Raw genomic sequence first — 25,043 nt, forward strand, 5'->3', positions numbered from 1 at the left:
GACAGTAAAAACAATCTTGTAGATGATGAGGAATTTAAATTTAGGGTATATTAAAACGTTTTTGATTTTGCAGTGATTGTGTTATTAGTGTGGTGAGTTTTTTGGGAGGGTTTAATCTAGGATCTAAGGTTTCTCTGATTTCAACCCTTACTGTAGGTGCATGTGTGGCACCCCAGGAGTCCGGTTGCCACAGTGGCATTGCCTCCTTCACAAGAGGTGATGCCATGCCTGGAAGCAAGGAGGGGTCCCCTTGTGGCACCCCAGGGGTCTGGTTGCCACAGTGATAGAAATATCACGTCTGAGAGCAAGTGGGAGGTTCCCTGGTCAGGAGCCCTTGAACATGCAACACCTCCTGTCCCAGACCAGATAGGGGAGGAATCTGCCCTATATAAACTGGATCTGGGGTGGGGTTAGAGGAGAAAGCAGAGGGAGAGTGAAGTTCCAGACACAGGGAAAGCAACAGCTAGGAGCTCTGTAGGAGCAGGAGCTGAGTGCCAGGGACTGGAAGCAGATATTGCTCGTCCTGGCTGAAGACACTATGACCGGACGACGGAGTCCGAGGCTGTGAGGACTTATATATCCAGCAGCAGAAACCAGCCGGCAGGGGATTTCAGGTCCTCTGGCCATAGGAAGCCTGGAGGCTCAGTCACACACACAAGGGACCGGTACCGCCATCGAGGAGCGGAAGCTACCAGAGGGTCCAAGTCACCAGCCATATGGGTGAGCACCACACGGTATACTCAGGGACGTGGGCTACTTCCAATCGCTTACAGCAAGGTAGCCAGGAAGAGTGCAGACAGACGGGGAGGCCTACAACTCCACCTGGCCAGGGGAACACCTGTTTGTTCACAGACTGACCAGGCCTCTTATGCTAGCCAGTACTCCTGGGAGGGTCTGCCTTATCATCATCAGTAAAGACCCTGAACTGCACTGCAAAGACTCTGAGTCGTTCCTGCTTCACCCGTGCACCATCACTCCCAGCATTCTACTACACTGCCCTGGGGCTATACTCTTCCCGTAGGGAGTTATACTATCTCAGCTGCACACACCATCAGCCTCAGTGGACTGCCTTGCAGCAGAGGTTCATAATAGCTGCAATCCACGGGTGGCGTAGTCGGACATTAAATCATAAAAACCCTATAAAAGACGGCCACCCTGAGCCACGGGACCGGGTCACCGCCACGGAGACTACAACCCCCAGAGACCCGGCTCCCGGTAACCCACACACGTGCACACACGGCCCAGGGGGCTCGTCACCCTAATCAGCTTTTGCTAGCATGCAACACTTTCCTGGCTCCAGACCAGCAAGCTTAGCAACTGGATCTGGAGGCGGGGTTAGTTAGTGTGAGGAGAGCAGAGAGGAGTTGAAGTCAGGACGTCGACGAGGAAAGACCTAGGGAGTGGAGCTGCACAGCAGTTCACCCCAGAGGAAAGTGCAGAAGAACCGGACACCGGAGTCCGAGGCTGTGGGGCACCGAAAGCCCAGCAGAAGACGCCCGGAGGCTCAGCAGCACGATAGGACCCAGCACCGCCACGTGGGAGCGACACCCCAGGAAGGCCCGAGCTGTCTGCCGTATGGGTGAGCACAAAGACATTTTACTCAGGGACAAGGGCCGCAGCATAGCTATTCGCAGCAGGGCCAAAGAGGTAGCGCAAAGGGAAGGCCTACAACTCCACCTGGCTAGGTGGATCCCCCAACTTGCTTCCAGGCTGCCCGGACCTCTACTACCAGCTAGTACCCATGCCCCGGTCTGCCTAAACACCGCAAGTAAAGAGGAGAGGAAACCGCCATTAAGTTGTGGACTGATTATTAACTGCGCCATCCTCTGCACTACACCGCACAGCAACATCTATAAAAATCACTACTTACTGCCCTGGAGCTGAGCTCTGCTTGTGGAGAGCTGAACCAACCCTGCTGCACTAACAACTGCTCCAGAGGTACTGCACCGCAGCTGTGGCTCCAAATAGCCGCATACCACAGATGGCGTCACAAACTGTATATAAAAACCATAAATCCCCTGTAAATTTCCCCTTTTATTGACCGCCCTGGGTCACGGACCGGGTCACCGCCACTGTGACATTTCCCCTAGTAACGACCAGCCCGGCACCGAGTACCCCACGGCCCAGGGGGCGCGTCACATGGCTGTCAATCAGTGCTGCGGTCCTCTTGATATAAGTGTATTTAATGGATCCTTGAAGCAAGGCACTCTATGACATTTACATCATGGAGCCCCAAAGAGTTACATGGGTTGACTACTTAATATTTCCAAATGTGCTAGAAGCAACATATAAAACCACTTAGACACAAAGTCACTAATTTATTATTAGGCTTGACATTGCCGTGTAGAGTGCCATTTTACATTATATGAGACTCTTGAAGTAAAATTAAAAAATGTACCAAAGATCAGCTGACCGTGAGTTTTGAGGACCTGCAACCTAACAGTAACCAAACAGACACGATAGTAGACAATGGGGCTAGTTTGGCGCTTTTTGTGTCCTTCATAGAATGGATTATTTTACTGGCCAGTTCATGGGATCCTGTATTTCTGATACCTTATTTTACCTATGACGTTAAATGGATATTCTCAAGTTTGAAAGGTATGCCACTTATCTGAGGGGTTGGGGACAACTTTCCAATCACTGGGAGTCTGACTGTAGTGGCCCTCAGCAACTCCAGGACCTGTGGCTCTGAAGACTCTACGGCTGAATTGAACACAGTTCGATAATGCAAAAAAGGATGAGAAAATCCAGCACTGTTTAGTGGAAAAAAATAAATATATAAGTAAAAACATCTTTATTAGCAGAAAAAATCCTATAAAAAAAGTCAGCACATAGAGAGGAGAAAAAAATGAACGCATTTCGAACACAATAAATGTTCTTAGCTTTAGCTGTGAGTAAGAACACTTACTGTGTTCGAAACGCATCTGTTTTGCTCTCCTCTCCATGTGCTGACTTTTTTTAATGCATTTTTTTCTGCTAATAAAGGTGTTTTTACTTATACATCTATTTTTTTCCACTAAAGATTGCTGGGTTTTCTCCTCCTTTTTCCTGCTAATCTCCTGATGCCGCACAGGATCGTCCACCTATGCCTTGATGAGCTTGCTTTTCTCCTACTTCTGCTACTTACATCAAAAGATCCAAGACTATATACATTTCTGATACTATAATAACCTATTTTATTATTCTGTGTTACTCCATTCAGCTGCTGATTGATATCGAAGTCTACAGCATAGACATCAGCAGTCTGGTGACATCTCGCTTTGCCCATAATGTCATCACAAGCAGAGCTGTTAATAGGGCCAACGTATCAAAAGAAGCCAACTTTGATGTGGATTTACCAAAAACAGCTTTTATAACTAATTTCACCATGTAAGTAGAACAAAGGTACAAGTGGAAGGATTACATTTATGGCTAGTAAAGCGCTCACTGGTACCCAGAGTCAGGGGCATAACTACAGGAAGTGCAAAGGTTGCAAATGCATCTAGGTCATAGGACCCCTTTAAAAAGTTTATCCAGGACTATTTTTTTTCTCTATGGACATAAAAACTCCTGCCGACAATTCAGCTTCTCAACATCAACAGAGCAGCTCATCCTCTTCTGGGCCACAATGTCAACGGGGCGTGACCGCCGACATCATGCTGATTGATAGACAACTCACCGCAGTTATACTGCAGGGAGCCGGCTGTCAATCGGCATGATATTTATCTATAGAAAGTTGGCGTGCATTCTGCAGAGTGAGCGAGGTGCTGGTGAGGTGGGGTATAGCCACACAATCAATAGGTAGAGATTCACCGTACACTCTTGGTTATTGATTTTCAATGCAACAAAGTTTATTTATATAAGTAGTGATTGCACATTTGCACAAATATAGACGGGTGCAGGAAATAACAAATAACGTTTCGACCCACCAGACTTTGTTATAGCCTTTGTTTCAGGGTCCAGAACTTTAAGCAGAACCTCTGCCCTAAGTCCCCATTGCAGGGAAAGAAACAAGGCTGACGTACATCTACTCAGCCCAAAAAGTTTTCTGCTTCCTTACAATAAGTAGAAATATTCTTAGAGAATCCTCACAATTTTGTCTCATAGTAACAAGTTTGAAGTTGTATTTATTATTATTAGAGAGACGATCCTGTCCTAAGACTGGAAGTGGTATTGGACGCCCCAGGGCTATAGTAATCCTTTCTTGTAAAATTCACATACATGTACGTCACTGTTATTATGTGGGCACAACTGTTGTGGGAGTGTAGAGATAAGCTGATTTAATAGAAGAAATAATGAATGTGTTAAATATGCAATAGCCCATTATTTTATAAAATATAAGATAATCTGACATTGAGCTGGCAACGCAGTTTGACAGTTTGTTAATTAATAGACAATGTGACATACAGTTGTGCTCAAAAGTTTACGTACCCTGGCAGAATTGTTCCTTTCTTGGCCTTGTTTCAGAGAATCTGAATGGTACCAAAAAAACTTTTTCTCCACTCATGGTTATTGGTTGGGTGAATCTATTTATTGTCAAACTACTGTGGTTTCTCTTTTTAAATCTTAGTGACAACCAAACATATCCCAATGACCCTAATCAAAAGTTCACATACCCAGGTGATTTTGGCCTGATAACATGCACAGAATTTGACACAAATGGGTTGGAATGGCTACTAAAGGTAACATCCTCACCTGTGACCTGTTTGCTTGTAATCAGTGTGTGTGCATAAAAGCTGAGAGATTTTCTGGGATCCAGACAGACTCTTGCATCTTTCATCCAGCCACTGACGTTTGTGGATTGTGAGTCATGGGGAAAGCAAAAGAATTGTCAACGGATCTATGGGAAAAGGTAGTTGAACTGTATAACACAAGAAAGGGATACAAAAAGATATCCAAGGAATTGATCATGCCAGTCAGCAGCGTTCAAACTGTGATTAACAAATGGAAAATCAGGGGCTCTGTAAAAACCAAACCATGGTCAGGTAGACCAACAAAAATTTCAGCCACAACTGTCAGAAAAATTGTTCGTGATGCAAAGAAAAACCCACAAATAACATCAGCTGAAATTCAGGACTCTCTGAAAACTAGCGGTGTGGCTGTTTCAAGAGGCACAATAAGGAAGCACTTGAAGAAAAATGGGCTGCATGGTCGAGTCACCAGAAGAAAGCCATATGTCAAGCCACATATGCCACAAAGTATCTCACCTGCAATACGCCGAATGCACAGAGACAAGCCTCAAAACTTCTGGAACAAGGTAATTTGGAGTGATGAGACCAAAATTGAACTTTTTGGCTACAACCATAAACATTACATTTGGAGAGAGGTCAACAAGGCCTATCATGAAAGGAACATCATTCCTACAGTAAAGCACGGAGGTGGATCGCTGATGTTTTGGAGATGTGTAAGCTACGAAGGCGCAGGAAACTTGGTAAAAGTTGAAGGAAAGATGAATGCAGCACCTTATCAGCAAATATTGGAGGCAAATTTTCACGCATCAGCCCGGAAGCTACGCATGGGACGTACTTGGACGTTCCAACATGACAACGATCCAAAACACAAGGCCAAGTGGACCTGTCTTTGGCTACAGCGGAACAAAGAGAAGGTTCTGGAGTGGCCATCTCAATCTCCTGACCTCAACATCATTGAGCCACTCTGGAGAGATCGCAAGCATGTGTAGCACCCTGAGGATTCGGCTGCTACAGGGGTATTGCACCTCAATCCAGAGGTGTGATATTCCACTCCCGGGTAAGGATGGAGTGTGGAGCTGAGCTCAGAAGGCTGCATGCACTACACACATCCCATTTCCGGAGGGCAGACCAACGGTACTCCCACTTAGAAATGTGCAGGTACGACCGAGTCTGTCCTTGGCTGGAGTGGGAGGGGGGTGGACCATCCCAGTAGTGTAGGGGCAGATAGGGGGAGCAGTCTGGGTAGTGCTAGGAGCTCATTGGGTGCTGGTCACCTGAGCTCACACATAGAGGGAGTATAAAAGGTGGGAACCATCTAAGATCAGGGTCAGTCTGTGAGAAGACAGTCAGTCAGTCTTTGCAGAGGAAGAGAGCAGAGGAGCAGAGCAGCCCCAGGCCCAGAGTGAGAGAGGAGAGAAAGAAAGACCCAGAGGGGGAGAAAGAAGGAACTCTGAGAGCCCAAATACAACCACAGGGTGAAGAGTTGGCAACAGGGTACCGGATCCCAAGCTGGCAGAGGCTACAGCACACCTTAGCCAGGAACCGGAGGTCGTGGGCAGGATTGATCTGCCACGGCCACCCACTATATCCACCCGGAAGGCAGACCACGCATAGGGTCAGGGAACCCAGAGGCAAGGGTTCGCCAACAAGAGGCCCGAGGGAGCCGGACATAGGTGGATCCCTGGTGGGGAAGGCCAGAGACGAGGACAGGACAGAAAGGGAGCTCAGAACCACGCTCCAGAACTACTTGGGGGTTGGCCGAGTCCAGGACCTGGTGGACGCAGCACGGCTCGGGTGGTCACTCAAGGCCAGAGTGACCGGTACAAGAACAGCAGTAAGTAAAGAACCCTGAACTGCACAACCCGACTCTGACTCTCATTACCATCTTCACTGCACTTCCACAACCACCATCCTCTGCACCTGACCCCCTGAGGCTATACCCTTCCCGTTGGGGGTTATACCACCTAAGCTGCACAAACACCATCAGCCTCAGCGGACCCTGCTGCAGCGGCGGCCGTAGTGACCGCAATTCAACGGGTGGCGTAGTCGACATAAAGAACTTTAGTAACATCAGTAAGGACTGCCACACACTGAGCTTGACACCCTGGGCACGGACCGGGTCACAGCCACTCGGAGACTACAACCCCCATCTGATCCGGCTCCGGGTATCCCCAACAACACTGGCCCAGGGGGCGCGTCACATGCAGTTCATACTAGACAGCCCAGGAATTTACAGGAACTGGAGGTTTTTGGCAAGAAGAATGGGCAGCTTTATCATCTGACAAATGAAAGAACCTCATCCACAACTACCACAAAAGACTTCAAGCTGTCATTGATGTTAGAGGGGGCAATACATGGTATTAAGAACTGGGGTATGTGAACTTTTGATCAGGGTCATTTGGATGCTTTTGGTTGTCATTAAGATATAAAGAGAGAAAACACAGTAGTTTGACAATAAATGGCTTCACCCAACCAATAACCATGAGTGGAGAAAAAGCTTTTTTGTTATCTTTCATATTCTCTGAAACAAGGCCAAGAAAGGAAGAATTCTGCCAGGGTATGTCAACTTTTGAGCACAACTGTAATACCTGCAGCCAATCAGCGGCTGAAGATCAGATGCAACCTTCACTTTTGCGTTCAATTGGAAGAACAGTATTTCATCCACAAATTTGACAATGTTATACTGGGCTCTTATGATAAGATGGTTATTAAGACGTGGAAGATTACTGACAATCCTGCTCCGGTGCTCTGGTTAGAATTAACAAATATATCCCCTATGCATAATTTATTATTTGTATTTATTTTAAAGAACAATAAATTCCAGTGCAATTTTATATATGACAAAAAATTGTTGGCTGCACAAAGAGTGAACTAAGAATCTGTCAGTGGGTTTGTTCCGAAGAGGAGTTTACCAAGCTTCTCAGCTGATTTATAATCATGTGAAAGTTCATCTCTGTGATCACTCATCAGCTGAGCTTTGTAAAATACAGATAAAAGAGTTACAAACTCCCCATCAGAACGATTTCACTGACATCCTTAATTAACTGCATTCTGCAGAAAGCACTGAGCAGGAAAATGAGAAGCCTTAAAAGCCAAACGGTGCAAAATGGTTCATGAAATTATTTTTAGCCAAAAATACATATATTAATGAAAAAAAAAAATTCCCCCGGAAGTCTCCAAATTCTTTGTTTCATCTTATATCAATATACTTTGTCAATCTGTATTTTCCTGTTGTTATCACCCAGATCAATGGTACAGTACTCTTTTTGTGTGAATTTTGTCTTAAAGGGAATCTGTCACCAGGTTTCTGTTCCCTCATCTAAGAGCAGCATAAAGTAGGAAAAAGACCCTCATTCCAGCGATGTATCACTTAGTTTACTGGGTGCAGCCGTTCTGACGCAATCAGAGTTTCTAGGTGAAGTATGCAGCAGAGAACGCTGCCCCCACCCACACCAGGCTCTTTATATAAACTGTCTATATACAGTGAGCTGCTTATCAGAGGAGGGGGTGTGGTCAGACCAAGGCTCATGCGAGCTATAGTCCAGGCAGTGATAATCTCCTGGTGATAAATCACTCATTGTATAGAAACAACAGCACACAGCCTAATAAGTGACATATCTTTGAAATCTGTGTCTCGGCCCCTACATCACGCTGCTCTCAGATTACATAGCAAAAACCTGCTGACAGATTAATGTTAATGGATGGTTCATTTATGTCATGTTCTTGATGCTTGTTTGCAATATTATAAATAAAGCCTTAAAACATGTAAATTGAAACAAAGTTAAAAAAAACAATAGTATTTGGCCTAAATGCATTTCAGGAGAACTCGGCTCCTTGCTGTGACTTATGTTTATTATTGCTATGACTTGATTTAAAAGTTGCATGTATTGTAGGTGTTATATTGTTTTAGTAGAAACGGGCAATGGCTATGTTTAAACACAATATCTATTTGTAGGATAATAGATGGCGTATCATATCCAGGAGTGATTAAGGAAAAGGAAGCTGCAAAGAAACAGTATGAAAAAGCCGTATCCAGGGGCCAAACAGCCGGACTGGTCAGGTAATTCTCACTATTATACAGTGTGCATTCATTTTTAATGTATTGCATTTCAATATTCATTAGACAAAAGTTACATCTTTCTGAGTAGTTTGGGAAAAAAACTAGTTAAAGGGCATATGTTAGTAGGATCAACCCTCCTAAGCCGTCTATATGGGCATGTAGGTCATAGGAAGCTGAACAAAATGATACCTTGATATCTGCAATCTGATGTCTTATTCCAGAGTATCCATAAAAAGTACAAAACACAGGCCCTGACTTTGGTGTAGTCAAATAGCCCCTGCATGGTAGCAAAACAACCTCCAGCAGGACTAATACTAAACAGTATACACTATACCAAACAGTCCATCAGAAAATGATGCAGTATCACAAAGCTAAAATCAAGTGGTTCAGGCAAATATACCAAGGATGGGTAATTCCAGTGAGCCCATGTAGGTTCAGCATCTTGGAGACTCTTGGGCAGGCTTGGACTGGCCCACAGGAGAACAGGAGAATCATCTGGTGGGCCACCACCCTCATATTTGAGCTGTACTTAGCACTATATACATTATTCACTATGTACAAACAAAGGCAGCATCTTTTTTATTCAACAATCAACCCATTTTATTGCTGTATAAATTTGTGATTGAGGATAAAGTCACATTTGCATGTAGCTGAAAAGTGTCGCCCCTATTTGGTTGACTTATGTTTTTTTCTTTGTGTTTCTTTTATTTAGTTTTGATTGTTTCTTCTAAAAACAAATTAAAATGTGAATGTATTTTAATATCTTTCACAATAAAAAATGATCTGATTGAAAAGTGTGGCCCAGGAGTTGGCTACTGGTGGGCACTTGGCACTCCAGTCCGACACTATTTCTCGAGGTCACTTCTTTGTACCATGACGAAAACCTTCTATCGCAGTTTGAAACTGTCACAGGCCATCAGTTCAAGCTGGCAGTTGTAGTGTCAAATTAGAGAATCACAGCTTGCAGCAAGGCTGGAATAAAGGGAACCTGTCAGCATGTTTTCAGACTCTAAACTAACGTCCTCTATGTAAAGTTTCTGAAATGCTGGTGACTTCCATATGTTTGTATTATAAGTCCGTTTCCCAATGACCTTGCAAGTACAGGGGTCTTGGCCCTGCACTTATAGCTCCCCAGTTTCTTTCTCCTTCCTCTTGTCAGTAACTGACAGTTCACTCTTCTCTGTGACCTGCTCTGCTGCCCGATCTCTCGCCATAATGTGCTGATGAAATTACGAGAACTGGACTATCAACCAGTGCATGCTGTAGCGCCGGCGTCCCTGCCCTCTGCTAGGCAGGGACGCTGTTCCCCTCACCTCTCTGCTCCGTGCCCGGCGTCCTCCTCCCGCTCTGCTGGCAGCGCGCGCTCCTTCCCGGCCACTGTGCTTAGGGCGCGCGCACTCTCCCTCCCTCTTAAAGGGGCCGCGCGCGCCGTCCTAAGGTGTCCCCGGCCAATTGCCGGAGGACCTCCCATATAAAAGGCACCTCCTCCAAAATGGAGGTGCCCGAGCAATGTTGTTGCACTGTTCACTACTCTGCTTCAGCCCTCAGGTCCCGTTGCCAGTTACCTGCCAGTTACCTGCCAGTTTCCTGCCTGATTATCTGCTACCTGCCTGCTAGTCTGAGGTCCGACGGTCTGCCTTACTACTCCTGTCAGTCTGTCTAAGGACCAGCCTGCCCGCTCACCTGGGAGCGCACATCAGCCACCTGCCTGCTTGCCCGAGGTCCGACGGTCTGCCTTCCAACTCCTGTCAGTCTGTCTATGGACCAGCTTGCCCGCTCACCTGGGAGCACACACCTGCTACCTGCCTGCTAGTCTACCTGGAGACTCCGCCGTCACGTGCTGTGACCACCTGCCTGTCCAGTGACTCCTGCTCGCTCACCTGGGAGCGCTCATCTGCTGCCTGTCTGCTAGCCTACCTGGAGGCTCTGCCGTCACGTGCTGTGACCACCCGCCTGTCCAGAGACTTCTGCCCGCTCACCTGGGAGCGCTCATCTGCCGCCTGTCTGTTGGTCTTCCTGGAGGCTCCACCGTCACATGCTGTGACCACCCGTTCATCCAGAGACTCTCGCCTGCTCACCTGGGAGCTCACGTCTATCATCAGCCGCCACAGGTCGTACCAACCCTTTATCTAGAGACTGCCCCGGTCACTTGCCGTGACCATCTGCCCGTTCATCCAGAGACTGCCCCGGTCACTTGCCGTGACCATCTGCCCGTTCATTCAGAGACTGCCCCGGTCACTTGCCGTGACCATCAGCCCGTTCATCCAGAGACTGCCCCGGTCACTTGCCGAGACCTCCAGCCCGTTCACTCAGAGACTGTCCCGGTCACCTGCTGTGACCTCCTGCCCGTCTTCCCTGGTCGCCACCCGCTCCCTTACAAGGACTGCCCCCTTGTATAGTAGCTCAGAGGTTCTGCCTCCCAGACCCATTACAGTTTGCTCGGGCCATGGAACCCGGTGGCACCCAAGCTCCCTCGCTCTCGGACCTGTGTCATGAACTGTCCCGTCAAAGGTCCCAACAGGAGTCCATCCTGGGTCACCTGCGGAATGTCAATACTCGCCTGGACACTCTGACTGCTCCACCAGCAACCTCCGCCAGTGCCATGTCTCGCAATCCGGCAGCCCCGCTGCCCACTAATACCATGGTATCCTACCCCGGACCCCGGCTTTCTGCACCTCCTCGCTTCGGAGGCGACTCCGCCCAGGCTCGGGGCTTCATAAATCAGTGCACCCTGCACTTTGAACTATTGTCCCACCAGTTTAACTCCGACCGGGCCAAAATTGCATTCATCATGTCCCATCTCACCGGGGAGGCCCTGGCCTGGCTAAATCCTCTATGGGAGAGAGGAGACCCCCTGGTGTCCGACTTGCCTGCCTTTCTCACGGCTTTCCGGAAAGTCTTCGACGAACCCGGACGGAAGACCTCATCCGCATCATCTCTGCTACGCCTCCGTCAGGGAAGTCTCACCGTGGGCCAATATGCCATACGGTTCCGTACCCTTGCCTCGGAGCTGGCCTGGGATAACGACGCTCTGGTATCCGTCTTCTGGGAGGGTCTGTCCGGCCGTATTAAAGATGAACTTGCCGGTCGGGACATTCCTACCACTCTCGATGACCTAATAACTCTTGCCACCCGGATTGACCTACGGTTCCAGGAGCGTGCCAAAGAGGTCACCCGTGAGAGGAGGTTTCCACGTCTAGCTCCTACTTTTCAGAAACCCGTCACTCCATCCGTCTCTCCCCAGGTACACTCTCCTGAGCCTATGCAGGTCGACCAGACCAAGATGGTCAAAACCCGTCAGGACTTACGCCGTGCCGAAGGGAGCTGCTTCTACTGTGGCAGTAAGGAGCACCGGATCCGTACCTGCCCGGAGAGGTCGGGAAACGCCTGTGTCTAGGTTCGCTCAGAGAGGTCAACCTAGACAAGAATAAATCCTCTCCATCTCTGCTACTGTCAGTCTCAATTATCTGCGGGGAGAATCGTTATTTCGAACTAGCCCAACTTGACTCTGGAGCGGCCGGGAATCTTATCTCACAGTCCCTGGTAGAAAAATACCGCATTCCCACCAAACCTCTGGCTGTACCAATATCTGTCGCTGCTGTGGATGGGGGCCTCTTACCACGTCCCATCCAACTCATCACCGAATCCGTAACTCTGCAAGTGGGAATGCTGCATTCTGAGAGCATCTCCTTTCATGTTCTGCCTGGACTCTCTCACGCCCTCTTGCTAGGCCTACCTTGGCTCCAGAGACATGCACCCGTGCTTGACTGGCAGACCGGAGAAGTCCTTCGCTGGGGACAGGACTGCCATAAGACCTGTCTGGTTCCCGTCCATCCCGTCCGTCCTTCTCCTACCCCAGCTAATCTACCTGGACTTCCGATTCCTTATTGGTCTTATGCTGATGTCTTTAATAAAAAGGAAGCAGAGACAATACCTCCTCATAGACCATACGACTGCCCTATCGACCTGTTACCTGGTACTACTCCTCCCCGTGGGCGTATTTATCCTTTATCCGCTGCTGAGACCCGGTCGATGTCCGAATATATTGAGGAGAATCTGGCCAGGGGATTCATCCGGAAATCTACCTCTCCGGCGGGAGCAGGCTTCTTTTTCGTCAAAAAGAAGGACGGCTCTCTCCGTCCCTGTATAGACTATAGAGGCCTTAACCAGATCACGGTGAAGAATAAGTACCCCCTTCCGCTCATTCCGGAGTTATTTGATCGCCTGAGGGGGGCTAGAATCTTCACCAAACTGGACCTCCGTGGGGCGTACAACCTGGTTCGTATCCGTTAGGGGGATGAATGGAAGACGGCATTCAACACCCGGGACGGCCACTATGAATATCTGGTAATGCCCTTTGGTCTCTGTAACGCTCCTGCCGTCTTTCAAGAGTTGGTCAATGACATCTTCCGGGACCTTCTCTACTCCTGCGTAGTGGTGTACCTGGACGACATCTTGGTCTTCTCTCCGGATCTCCAGACTCACCGGAGGGACGTTCGTCAGGTCCTGCTCAGGCTCAGGCAGAATCACCTCTTCGCTAAATACGAGAAGTGCCTCTTTGAGCAGACCTCGCTTCCGTTTTTGGGCTACATTATTTCTCAGACCGGCCTACGAATGGATCCAGAGAAACTGTCTGCCATCGAGAAATGGCCTCGACCGGAGGGGTTGAAGGCCATTCAGCGATTCCTGGGCTTCGCCAACTACTACCGCCTCTTCATACCACACTTCTCTTCCCGGACTGCCCCAATTTCCGCGCTCACCCGTAAGGGTACTAATCCCAAAGAGTGGTCGCCCGAAGCAGAGGAGGCCTTTCTTTCCCTAAAACAGGCCTTCTCTTCCGCCCCGGTGCTGCATCGCCCGGACGGCAACAAGCAGTTCTTCCTGGAAGTTGACGCCTCCTCCTCTGGAGCCGGAGCGGTACTTACTCAAAAATCATCTTCCGGGAGAATGGTAACTTGTGGCTTCTTCTCCAAACTCTTCTCCTCTTCTGAGCGCAACTATTCCATAGGAGACCGGGAGTTATTGGCCATCAAACTGGCATTGGAGGAGTGGCGTTACCTACTCGAGGGGGCTCTTCACCCGGTAATAATTTACACTGACCACAAGAACTTGGCTTACCTCCAGCATGCCCAGAGACTTAATCCGCGCCAAGCCCGGTGGTCCTTGTTTTTTGCTCGCTTTGATTTTGTTCTTCATTTTCGCCCGGCTGACAAAAACGTCAAAGCAGATGTCTTGTCCCGATCCTTTCTGGTGTCCGATCTCGAGGAAGAACCTAAACATATCATCGATCCCGCCAGAGTAATGCAGGTGGCTCCCGTGAGTCTAAATCGTCTCCCTCCCGGTAAGACGTTCGTATCAGTACCTGATCAGGAGAAGATCCTACACTGGGGTCACTCGTCTAAACTAGCTGGCCACGCCGGTCAGAAAAAGACCCTCCAGCTTATTGCCCGGCACTACTGGTGGCCTACCCTGCACAAGGACGTAATAGACTTCGTTTCTGCCTGTGTGTCCTGCGCCCGCAACAAAGTCCCGAGACACCTGCCAGCCGGTCGCCTTCTTCCGCTTCCTGTGCCTGCTGCCCCCTGGCAGCATATTGCTATGGACTTCATAACTGATCTCCCCGTCTCTGCCGGTTGTACGGTCATTTGGGTGGTCGCTGACTGCTTTTCCAAGATGGCTCACTTTATTCCCCTGCCTGGCCTCCCGTCTGTACCCGAGCTGGCTAAAGACTTTATCCGCCACATCTTCCGTCTTCATGGCCTGCCCCTCCACATTGTGTCGGATCGTGGGGTACAGTTCACCTCACGTTTCTGGAGAGCCACTTGTAAACTGCTAGACGTCACCCTGGACTTCTCTTCCGCTTACCACCCACAGTCCAATGGTCAAGTGGAGCGGATCAATCAGAACCTGACCAGTTACCTCCGGCACTTCGTTAATGCCCATCATTCTGACTGGGTGGATCTCCTACCTTGGGCCGAGTTCTCCTATAACAATCACGAGAGCGAATCCTCCTCCAAATCCCCGTTTTTTGTAGTCTTCGGTCAGCATCCTCGGATTCCTTTTCCTGTCTCCACCTCTGTGGACAACCCGGCTGCGGAATCTCTCGTTAGCAAATTTTCCTCCATTTGGGAGAGTACCCGATCCGCACTCCTTCAGTCGTCCGAACGGATGAAAAGACACGCTGACAAAAAACGCCTGGATCCTCCACAATTTCGTCCTGGAGATAAAGTCTGGCTCTCATCTAAATATGTCCGACTCAAGATACCTTCTTACAAGTTAGGGCCTCGGTTCATCGGTCCTCTGGAGGTCATCAGTCAGATCAACCCGGTGGCCTATAAATTAAAACTCCCGGCCAACTTACGGATCCCTAACTCCTTCCATGTATCTCTCCTCAAGCCTGTGGTACTTAACTCTTTTTCCAAGTCTACAGGTACGCCTCCTGCTCCGGTTTCTGCTGAGGATGAGTTTGAGGTAGAGAACATTCTTGCCACCAAAAGGGTAAGAGGAAAGACCTTTTTTCTAGTAGATTGGAGGGGGTTTGGTCCTGAGGAGAGAACGTGGGAGCCCCGGGAGAACATCCATGCCCCTCTTATCCTAGCTAAATTTCTGTCTGGCCTAAAAAGGGGGGGGCCTAAAGGGGGGGGTACTGTAGCGCCGGCGTCCCTGCCCTCTGCTAGGCAGGGACGCTGTTCCCCTCACCTCTCTGCTCCGTGCCCGGCATCCTCCTCCCGCTCTGCTGGCAGCGCGCGCTCCTTCCCGGCCACTGTGCTTAGGGCGCGCGCGCGCGCTCTCCCTCCCTCTTAAAGGGGCCGCGCGCGCCGTCCTAAGGTGTCCCCGGCCAATTGCCGGAGGACCTCCCATATAAAAGGCACCTCCTCCAAAATGGAGGTGCCCGAGCAATGTTGTTGCACTGTTCACTACTCTGCTTCAGCCCTCAGGTCCCGTTGCCAGTTACCTGCCAGTTACCTGCCAGTTTCCTGCCTGATTATCTGCTACCTGCCTGCTAGTCTGAGGTCCGACGGTCTGCCTTACTACTCCTGTCAGTCTGTCTAAGGACCAGCCTGCCCGCTCACCTGGGAGCGCACATCAGCCACCTGCCTGCTTGCCCGAGGTCCGACGGTCTGCCTTCCAACTCCTGTCAGTCTGTCTATGGACCAGCTTGCCCGCTCACCTGGGAGCACACACCTGCTACCTGCCTGCTAGTCTACCTGGAGACTCCGCCGTCACGTGCTGTGACCACCTGCCTGTCCAGTGACTCCTGCTCGCTCACCTGGGAGCGCTCATCTGCTGCCTGTCTGCTAGCCTACCTGGAGGCTCTGCCGTCACGTGCTGTGACCACCCGCCTGTCCAGAGACTTCTGCCCGCTCACCTGGGAGCGCTCATCTGCCGCCTGTCTGTTGGTCTTCCTGGAGGCTCCACCGTCACATGCTGTGACCACCCGTTCATCCAGAGACTCTCGCCTGCTCACCTGGGAGCTCACGTCTATCATCAGCCGCCACAGGTCGTACCAACCCTTTATCTAGAGACTGCCCCGGTCACTTGCCGTGACCATCTGCCCGTTCATCCAGAGACTGCCCCGGTCACTTGCCGTGACCATCTGCCCGTTCATTCAGAGACTGCCCCGGTCATTTGCCGTGACCATCAGCCCGTTCATCCAGAGACTGCCCCGGTCACTTGCCGTGACCATCAGCCCGTTCATCCAGAGACTGCCCCGGTCACTTGCCGTGACCATCAGCCCGTTCATCCAGAGACTGCCCCGGTCACTTGCCGTGACCTCCAGCCCGTTCACTCAGAGACTGTCCCGGTCACCTGCTGTGACCTCCTGCCCGTCTTCCCTGGTCGCCACCCGCTCCCTTACAAGGACTGCCCCCTTGTATAGTAGCTCAGAGGTTCCGCCTCCCAGACCCGTTACACATGCGCTGCTCCTGGGAATGACAGCATCTGTGTGAGATCTTGGAGGGGGAGCAGGTCACAGACAGGAGAGACCTATCAGTAACTGACAGTTCACTCTTCTCTATGACATCCTCTGCTACTCAATCTCTTACCTAGGCTCCATCATTCCCGGATGCTGAACATGCGCCATAATGTCCTGATGAAATTACGAGAGCTGGACTATCAACCAGTGCACGCGCTACCCCTGGGAATGACAGCACCTGTGTGAGATCTTGGGTGGAGGAGCAAGTCACACAGAGGAGAGACCTATCAGTACTGACAGGAGGCCGGCGGTGGGAGGAGAAATGGGATGAGAGGCCAGAGAGCTGTAGTTGCAGGCCAAGCCCCCTGTGCTTGAAAGCTCATTCACATCAACATTCAAAAAATGGACTTATAATACAAAGGTATGGACATAATCAACATTTCAGATGCTCTACAAAGATGACGTTAGTTTAGGGTCTAGAAAACTGGTGAGAGGTTTTCTTTAATAATGGTAGAGGACCGTGGGCAAAAAGTTAGTGGACCCCATCACACCTCAGACCACAAATAGGAGAGGTGGACATATATTCATTACAGTATGTAAATTATCAGTGATCCCCCCAGCCAGACTTTAAAAGAGAGAGCCACATACAAGCATAGTAGCCTCTCCTACACCTCTTTGTTGCTGGCCAGGATTACCAAATTATCACCAGGGAAGGTGCATGGTGGAGGCAAAAGAGGATGTTTTCTTTAATATATATCTGTGTGTTTAATATATATGGATCAGTTCTATACTAGATTAGTCTACCGGATTTACTAAAAATATATGTTGAGAATACCAGGGTAATGTTCACCTTCCCTTTAGTTATGCAGCACTATTGTCATCAGCTATTTTATTAATGGTGGTACATTTGGGCATCAGATGACAATCCTGATGCTGCCATAATGGCTTGGCCTTCTGTTCTATCTGTTATCTCCACAGATTAATATTAGGTTGGTTATGCAATATTATAGGTATGTGATATTACATTTAAATCATGTGGATGATTTACGCAGCTCCTCTGGAAGAAAGATGGAGAAATTTACTGTATCCGTTAATGTGGCTCCAGAAAGTAAAGTTACTTTTGAGCTGGTGTATGAAGAAATGCTGAAACGTCATCTTGGAAAGTATGAAATGGTCATCAGAGTTCAGCCTAAAACTCTTGTTAAAAGCTTCCAGGTAAAGTTTCCATAATATTACACAAACCGATAATAAAATATTGCATGAATTGTATACTTGTACACATAAGTAGTAAAGCTGTGTCAATGCACTAGGTAGAATGAAATCTGGCACATTACTGTCTCACTTATTGTGCTACTCTCATGTGTTGCCTTTAGTTTATCAAATACGAAAAGGTAAATCTTCGAGACGGGAGTAGGAAGTTTGGATTATGGAGGATTTTAGTTTTAAGTCACTGGCAGAACGGAGGGCACGTGTAGGGTGGTAGACTGAGACAAGGGAGGAGATGTAGGCGGGTACTGAAGCATGGAGCGCTTTGTGGGTAAGCGTGATAAGTTTAAATTGAACTCTATATTGGATGGGTAACCAATGCAATGACTGGCACAGGGAAGAGGCATCGGTGTAGCGGTTGGTGAGGAATATGATCCTGGCTGCTGCGTTAAGGACGGATTGGAGAGGGGAGAGTTTAGTAAGAGGGAGACTGATAACTAGAGAGTTGCAGTAGTCCAGACGAGAATGAATAAGAGCTACAGTAAGAGTTTTTGCCGAGTCAAAGGTGAGAAAAGTCCTGATTCTTGAGATGTTTTTGAGGTGTAGATGACATTAACGAGCGAGTTATTTGATGTGAGGAGTGAAGGAAAGATCTGAATCAAAAATAACCCCAAGACAGCGGGCATGTTGCTGGGGAGTAATGGTTGAGCCACAAACGGAAATGGCAATATCGGGCACAGGTAGGTTAGTGGAGGGAGGAAATACGAGTAGTTCAGTTTTTGACAGATTCAGTTTTAGACAGAGGGAGGACATAATGTTAGACACAGCAGAAAGACAATCACTGGTCTTTTGTAGTAATGCAGGGGTGATGTCTGGAGCAGAGGTGTATAATTGGGTGTCATCAGCATAGAGATGGTGCTGATTGTTTGTCCAATGGGAGCGGTGTGTAAGGAGAAAAGAAGGGGGCCTAGGACTGATCCTTGAGGAACCCCGACAGTAAGGGGAAGGAGAGAGGAGGAGGAGCCGGCAAAAGACACAGAGAAGGAGCGGTCAGAGAGATAGGAGGATAACCAGGAGAGAACAGTGTCCTTGAGGCCAATAGTGTGGAGCATAGTGAGGAGGAGCTGGTGATCCACAGTGTCGAATGCTGCTGAGAGATCCAGGAGAATCAGCAGGGAGCAGTGACCATTAGATTTAGCTGTCAGTAGATCATTAGAGACTTTAGTGAGGGCAGTTTCAGTAGAATGTAAAGAGCGAAAACCAGATTGTAAAGGGTCAAGAAGAGAGTTGTCTGAGAGATAGCGGATTAGACGGGAGTGGACCAGACGTTCCAGGAGTTTAGAGATAAAGGGAAGATTGGAAACAAGTCTGTAGTTAGCAGTGCAGTTCTGGTCAAGGGATGTTTTTTTAAGTAATGGATGTATGCTGGCATGTTTAAAAGAAGAGGGAAAGATACCAGATGAGAGGGAGAGGTTGTAAATTTTAGTTAGGTGAGTGGTGACAGCTGGAGAAAGGGTCTGAAGGAGATGTGAGGGGATAGGGTCACTGGTGCAAGTGGTAGGGCGAGAAGATGCAAGGAGCCTGATCACTTAATCTTCCGTGACTGGTTCGAAGTCAGAAAGTAAGCAAGATACGATGTGGCGGGGGAGAGCATGCATGACGTTTGGGGATTGGGAGAAAAATTTCATGCCGGATATGGTCAATTTTTTCTTTTAAATAATTGGCCAGATCGTCAGTGCTGAGGTCAGTGATCGGGGCCTGTGCTGTTTGATTGAGGAGAGAATGAAACATGTCAAAGAGTTGTTTAGGATTATTGGAAAGTGAGTTGATGAGGTTGTTAAAGTAGGTTTGTTTGGAGAGGTGAAGGGCAGAGTTATATGTTTTCAGCATAAATTTATAATGGAGGAAATCTTCGGGCAGATTAGATTTTCTCCACAGCCTTTCAGCGCACCTGGAACACCGCTGGAGAAGATGTGTTTGAGGCGTGTGCCAGGGTTGTCGCCGTCTATGCCGAATATGTTTCTGTATGGCATCCATTTGATATGTGTGTTTCAAATTGAGCCTGTTTATGAATCCTAACTAAAATGTAGCTGCATCATCTAATAGGAGTCGGAGGCAATCTAATATCCGTCTTCTGTCTCATCAGAGGCACAGGTTGCTACTTTATCTCTCAAAGTGCTTAAAGGGAATCTGTCACTAGGTTTTTGCTACCTCATCTACCTCATCTAAGAGCAGCATACTGTAGGCAAAGAGACTCTGATTTCAACGATGTATCACTTAGTTTACTGGGTGCAGCGGTTGCGACACAATCAGAGATTTTAAATGTAGCATATAGCAGAGCTCAGAAAGCAAACCCCACCCACACCATAGCTAACCCCGCCCACACCAGGCTCTCTGTGTACATTGTCTAATGACAGTGAGCTGCTTATCTGAGGAAGGGGCATCGTCGGTCTAGCAGTGCTAAACTGTAGTCCATGCAGTGATAATCTCCTCGGGATTAAACCTTCATTGTGTGAAAACAACAGCACACAGCCTAATAAGTGATACATGGCTGAATTCAGTGACTAAACCCCTACATCATGCTCTCCTCATCTTACATAGCAAAAACCTGCTGACAGATTCCCTTTAAAAGGGGTTGTCTAGTTCTTGAAAAAAAAACAGCTGTAAAATAATAAAAAATAGTATTCCCTTCTTCAATAGCCTGCCGATTCCTGTGGCTGCCAGCTGTAAACAAATACAAGGCAGGGACAGCAGGAGCACCAGCAGGGGAGTGTTTTTATTTATTTTATAATATATATATATATATACATATATATATATATATATATATTTTTTTTTTTTTTTTTTTTTTGAGAACCAAACCAATTACCAGGTTATTTCTGCATGGTCAGATTAGCTGCAAAAAACCCATCAGTACATGATGTGTTGGCTTCCATCAAGGCAAAGATAAAATGATTTTCAACTTCTTAACAACCAGCCCACCACAGATTAACATTTAACTACCCCACACACGATAAAACAAACCTAGCTAAGGACGACATTCTGGAAATTAATTTACAGGTTGAATCACAGAGTTCATACTTTACATTTTATGAATAAGCTGAATTTTGTTTCCTAAATGTAGATTGACGTAAACATACATGAACCTCAAGGCATCAGCTTTTTAGATGCTCAAGGATCCTTCATAAACAATGATCTGCTTCCTGCTATCAAAAAAACTCTTCTTGAAGAAAAGGTAATTTTTGGTGAGAAAATTAGTAACATATCCACATCAGAAGACGCAGAATGAATGTATAGGATAAAAAAAAACTATTACTATCTGTGTGTTGTAGCATTATACTTCAGAATAAAGGATTTTTTGTAAATACATGTAATCCCTATGAAATACTAAATGCCAATTTACATAGTTACATATAGTTACATAGTTTATAAGGCCGAAAAAAGACAAGCGTCCATCCAGTTCAGCCTATTTCTTGTGCACTGCAGCTATTCCGCAGCGTTGATCCAGGGGAAGGCAACAAAAAACCATGTGGTATAGGCCAATTTACATCATTGAGGAAAAATTCACTTCCCGACTCCAATCTGGCAGTCAGATTAAATCCCTGGATTAATTAACTATCACTAAGCATAAGATGTAATTTTATTGTTCTCAAGAAAGGCGTCCAGGCCTCTCTTGAACTCATTAAGTGAGTTGGACATCACCACTTCCTCTCCCAGAGAGTTCCAGAGTCTCACGGCTCTGACCGTAAAGAATCCCCTTCTATGCTGGTGCAGGAACCTCCTTTCCTCCAGACGCATAGTGTGCCCCCTCGTCTTTGTCACCATCCTTGGTATAAACAGGTCATGGGAGAGATCTCTGTACTGCCCCATGATGTATTTATACATGTTTATGAGGTCTACCCTAAGCCTTCTCTTTTCCAACGTAAATAGGCCTAATTTTGACAACCTCTCTGGGTATTCTAGTCCCTCCATTCCCTTTATTACCTTAGTCGCCCTCCTTTGTACCCTCTCTAGCTCCAATATGTCTTTCCTGAGCACCGGAGCCCAGAACTGTGCACAATATTCTAAGTGCGGCCTTACCAGCGCTTTATACAGAGGAAGAACAATGTTCTCATCATATGCCCCTATTCCTCTTCTGATGCATGCCATGACTCTATTTGCCTTCGCAGCTGCTGCCTGACACTGGGCACTCCAATTTAATTTGCTGTTAACCAAGACGCCCAGGTCCTTCTCCATGCCAGATTTCCCCAACGGTTTCCCATATAATATGTATGAGTGACTGCTGTTTTTCTTTCCCATGTGCATGACCTTACATTTATCGGCATTGAACCCCATTTGCCATTTTTTGGCCCAACTCCCCAATTTATCTAAATCCTCCTGTAGCTGTGCTCTGTCCTCATCTGTATTAACTACTTTACAAAGTTTAGTATTATCTGCAAATATTGCTATTTTACTATGCAACCCTTCCACTAGATCATTAATAAATCTATTAAATAATATAGGGCCCAAGACAGACCCTTGAGGCACCCCGCTAGTAACCCTGACACACCCTGAGCTTACTCCATTGATAACCACCCTCTGCTTTCTATCACTCAGCCAGCTATTTACCCACTTGCACACATTATCCCCCAGACCAAGCATTCTCATTTTATATACCAACCTTTTGTGTGGCACGGTATCAAACGCTTTGGAGAAGTCAAGGTATACAACATCCACTGACTCTCCCCGGTCCAGCTGTGAGCTCACCTCCTCGTAGAAGGCCATCAGGTTTTTTTGGCAGGAGCGATCCCTCATGAATCCATGTTGATATGGAGTTAGACAGTTATTATCATTAAGATATTCTACAATAGCATCTCTAAGAAATCCTTCAAACAATTTACCCACAACAGACGTTAAGCTGACTGGTCTATAGTTCCCAGGGTCACTTTTAGACCCCTTTTTGAATATTGGTACCACATTTGCTTGGCGCCAGTCTAGTGGGGCAGTCCCTGTCCATAAAGAGTGCTTGAATATAAGATACAGCGGTCTGTCTATCACATTACTTAATTCTTTTAGTACCCAGGGGTGTATGCCATCTGGGCCTGGTGACTTGTCTATTTTGATATTATTTAGGCGTTTCTGAACTTCCTCCTGGGTTAGGTGGGTGATATTTAGCGGAGGGTTTACTTTATCACTCTGCATTTCCTCCGATAAATTGTTTTCTTTTGTGAAAACAGTGGAGAAGAAGCTATTGAGTAGGTTTGCTTTACCCTCATCGCCCTCTATGATTTTACCCAGGTTATTTTTCAATGGGCCAACTCCATCAGTTTTAATCCTTTTACTGTTTATATAGTTAAAGAACAGTTTGGGATTCGTTTTACTTTCCTTGGCAATTAGTCCCTCTGTCTCCTCTTTTGCTATTCTTATTTGTTTCTTACAGATTTTGTTTTCCCTATAAGATATTAGCGCTTCCTCGCTGCCTTCTTGTTTAAGTTTACCGAAAGCCCTTTTTTTGTTTTTCATTGCCCTCTTGACTTCCTTATTTAGCCACATTGGCTTCCTCCTATTCCTAGCCCTTTTATTCCCATAAGGTATGTACCTTCTACAGTGACTATGTAGGACTGTTTTGAAAATTTCCCATTTTCTATCCGTGCTCCTATTACTGAAGATACTATCCCAGTCTATAAGGTGAAGGGCATCTCTTAGCTGATCAAACTTTGCCCTCCTGAAGTTCAGTGTTTTTGTGACTCCCTTGCTGGGCACCCTACTGAAGCACATGTGGAATTGTATAATGTTGTGGTCACTATTTCCCAGGTGCCCCCCAACCTACACCTCAGTTATTCTGTCTGGTCTGTTAGTTATTCTGGAGAAACTTGGAGCTTTGTACCTAGGGCTGCAGAGCTAGAAAGCCAAAGTTCAACCTCCACTATTCATCCTCACTCCGACTCCAGCTCCGACCTCTTCATAAACAGCTTATGTATTTAATTTAGTAATAACAAATTTACTGTAGTAAGTGGTAACATCACATTTTTCATTACCATCACCACCATAATATCATTCTTATGAAAGTAAATGTGCAACAAGTTATGCATTTTGTAAATAAAATATACAATATTAAGAATACATTATTTCATTTTTATTTTGATGTCATAGTTGGAGTCGTTACATTTCTAACAACTGCAACTTCACCCCAGAACAGTGCAATGTGGTTGTTCCTAATACTGTACCACCTGTTTACCCCAATACTGCACCAAGTGCCTCTCAAACCTAATTTAATGCTATCCTGTCACGGGTGTGTCAGGTGTGACAGACAGTTGCTCTGGATCCGGCTGTAGAAGGTTACTGTGCTTGGCATTGCAGACGCCTTCTTGATCCTCTCATCTCTGTAGTATAGTTATATACTTCTTCCTTTAGGACCCAGCAGCGACCTCCACCTTCTGCTGCTGATTGACACTCCCTTGCTTGGTAGTTAAAGACTCTCAGTTTCTCCAGAGAGTCGCCGGTGATACTTCTATGTACGTCTGCACAGACTTGGAGTACTGGCAGTCGGCTAGTCTCATCTTTGGTGCCCTTGGAGGACAGTTGGCGTTATCTCTCTGGTGTCTGCTCAAGCTAAGTGTATCCCTTTTGTTTGTTTACCTTGTTGTCTTTAGTTTATAGTGGGGCCTGACTAGTGCTCACCCCGTCCCTTCCATATCTAGGGCCTAGCTCTAGGGACAGTCGGGGTTTAGGTTCCTGCTCGGTGATAGGTGCAGAACCTATATAGGGACGATAGGGTAGGCAGGGCGATATTAGATCTGCCTAGGGGTCTCCACTCCCCCTTTCCCTAGTTGTTGGGCTCCCTTCCCCCTCTTCCTGTCATTCTCCACTTATTCCTTCCCTCACGTTGCGTGACATATCCATTTAGTTGACCTTTGGACACTCTGTGGGCCAGTTTTCACCATGCTTTCTTTTTTCCATGGCTTCTTTCAATTGTTTGATGTTTATTCCCATGTCATTGTTGATGGAATACCAAGCCAACGGGCCTTTGGTCTCCTGCGTTTCCTTTCACTACTGACCATTCCGAGTAGCGTCTCCTTTTCTAATGAATTTGCTCTCATCACATGTCCAAAATATCGACTACATCCTCTGCCAGCAAAAATTAAAGAGATACATTTTTTCTCCAAAAACACTACTAGGCGCAGACTGTGGGTCTGGTCATCACCAACTGCTC

At 47.3% G+C, this 25,043-nt stretch overlaps 1 pseudogene; it reads left to right on the forward strand.

Moving 5' to 3' along the window:
- The window catches only part of LOC141157342 (inter-alpha-trypsin inhibitor heavy chain H3-like), a 244,816-nt pseudogene that overhangs the window by 22,109 nt on the left and 197,664 nt on the right, over nucleotides 1-25,043 (forward strand).

Source organism: Phyllobates terribilis, unplaced genomic scaffold (assembly GCF_046119375.1).
Source record: "Phyllobates terribilis strain yellow unplaced genomic scaffold, ASM4611937v1 Scaffold_8__6_contigs__length_399053987, whole genome shotgun sequence".
NCBI classification, from domain to species: Eukaryota; Metazoa; Chordata; class Amphibia; order Anura; family Dendrobatidae; genus Phyllobates; species Phyllobates terribilis.